We start from the raw sequence: 2,518 nt of genomic DNA, 5'->3' as shown, positions 1-2,518 counted from the left end.
GGCAGATCCGCCCAGCCTCTGGCCCGGGAAAGGTAGCTGTGGAGCGGTACCCGTGTTCTCCTCAATCCCCACCAGCACGGAGACCGGAAGCACTTCTCTGGTGTGGCCGGAACGGCAGCAGAGGCTCCCAGCCCCGCGCTGCTCTCAGACTACCGAGGGTGTAGTCCACAGGGCCTTGAAGGCTGGGGGCTGCTGCATTGCTGCATCCTAACTGGGCCTGGTGAGCAGAACACGGGGGTGTCCTGCCGGCCCTAGGAGCTAAACGCCACGGTGCCCTGCCCGCCCTAGGAGCAGAACACGGCAGTACCCTATCTGCCCTAGGAAATACCTGTGCACGGGACACTGGGAGCCAACCCCCAGGAAGACTCAGGGACCTACCCAGGAGTGAAGACCTGGGGGATCTAGTGACTCAGGGCATGCCAGGACATGTCTTCTATGTAAATGGCAAGTTGTTGCACCTTGAATCTTCTTCCTTTAAGAAGGAGGCACCGGCTTTGGTGGGCCTCTGTAGATTTCAGAGATAGCGTATGCCACAATTGGAACGAGTTCCAACCCACCTAGTATCAGAGCCAGAAAGTGCCTGTTTCCAGTGGGACGCAGAGCAAGGGAAGCCTCCGCATCAGGTCCAGGCCACAGTGCAAGCTGTTGAGCCACTTGTTCTGTGGGATCAGCAGAGTCAATGGTTCTGGAAGTTCCTGTGGAAAACAGCATGGCAGTGTTTCTGGTGAATCCTGATATGACAGTCACAGAACATCCCTTGGAGTTATCAAGCAAGGCCGTGCCTTCAGTGCCAAAGAGCCACCCTCCATTTCAAAAGCAACTGTGGGCACGCTTGGCGTTAGCAGAGACTGACTACGCAACTCAACGGTCAAGTGACTGTGTGAGCAGAGCTGCCGTGTGAGCTGGCTATCATCAGTGCACCGAGCCACAGGTGGGTGACTGCAGGGACAGCCCAGCGCACAAGGGAAACAGCCTGAGCAGGTTCAGAGGGCACAGGTGCATTCCAGGTGCTGCGGAGTCCATGCTGTCTGCCCCCATGCACCGTTACTCTTCCTCTGATTATAGCCGCATTCTCGCGGGGGTTCCCTGTGGTAACTGACAGAGGAAGACGGAAACACTGCCACGTTTCTAGCCAGAAACACAGACGCAGCAGCACAATATGTTGGTTCCAGCCGGGCATGGATGCTGCCACCCTACGACCCCTCTGGGTGCGGGAAGTCCTCCTGGTCAGAGCTGTGCACATGGCACTCAAGGCCACAGTTCTGTGGAACGAATGCTAAACACCGCATGGTAAGTATCTTCACAGGCTCCTAGGCAAGCAACCCAAAAGGAGCAAGATCAGAACATTGGAAATAATAAATGTGAGGGAAGAGGCAGGCAGGTGGTCCTACAGAAGAGGGCCCCACACATGGAGGCATTTGTGTCTTACGTTAACACACGCCAGGAAGCATCTCCTGCAGAGGACGCAATAGGCCACCAGGCTGACTGGATGGCCGGACAGTGGCCACGAGCCAGCCTGTGCCACCAGCCAACTGAGCCAGGAACAGAGCACACAAGAGAGAAAGGCTGAAAGCTTGGCCTGGGCCCAGCAGCGTGGGTCTCCTCATCAAGGCTGGCTTGCCAGAGCACAGACCAGCACCGTTTCTGACCTGGCCCTGCTCTTGGGGGAGACCAGCCAGCCTCGTGGAGGCAAACCAATGACCTCAAGCTCATCTCGCCTTGGAGGAGAGGGCAACTCATCCTTACAGAACTTGACCTGCACTCGGGGTGTGGGGCTGCCTTCCCACCCTTCCTGTGTCTTCCAGCTCCCCTGGCAGTGGCTTTCAGAATTTGAACCTCACTGACTTGCTGACGTAGAAGATTAAAGACGCTCACAAATTCTTTGACAGGCCTCCCATCAAAAGGTGAAACCTGTGCTCCTTGTCTTTGAAACTGGCCAGTTTCTTTGGCCAATACAGTATAGTAGAAGCAATGCTGTGCCATTTCTGGGGTCGACCTTCAAATTCTTCCCTCTGGGATTGCTCACTCTGGGAAAAGCCAGCCAGCACATAAGATCAAACTGTGCTGGCCTTACCATGCCGTGAGGAAACCCCAGCTGGACGAAGGGAGGAGCTTCATAGAAGGAGAGATCCCTGCAGCAGATACAGCGTCCCAGTGAAGAAGCTTTCAGACGATTCCAGCCTCAGCCACCATCTCACCGCGTCCCAGTGAAGAAGCTTTCAGATGATTCCAGCCTCGGCCACCATCTGACCGCGTCCCAGTGAAGAAGCTTTTGGACGATTCCAGCCTCGGCCGCCATCTGACCGCATCCCAGTGAAGAAGCTTTCGGACGATTCCAGCCTCGGCCGCCATCTGACCGCATCCCAGTGAAGAAGCTTTCGGACGATTCCAGCTTCGGCCGCCATCTGACCGCGTCCCAGCGAAGAAGCTTTCGGATGATTCCAGCCTCGGCCGCCATCTGACTGCACCCATGTGAAGGACCAACATGAGAACAGAACACTGGGCTGATCCTGCCAGC

The sequence above is a fragment of the Gorilla gorilla genome, chromosome 22, assembly GCF_029281585.2.
Source record: "Gorilla gorilla gorilla isolate KB3781 chromosome 22, NHGRI_mGorGor1-v2.1_pri, whole genome shotgun sequence".
Classification (NCBI taxonomy): domain Eukaryota; kingdom Metazoa; phylum Chordata; class Mammalia; order Primates; family Hominidae; genus Gorilla; species Gorilla gorilla.
The sequence above is the reverse complement of the archived record's forward strand: the minus strand, read 5'-3'. Positions refer to the sequence as shown.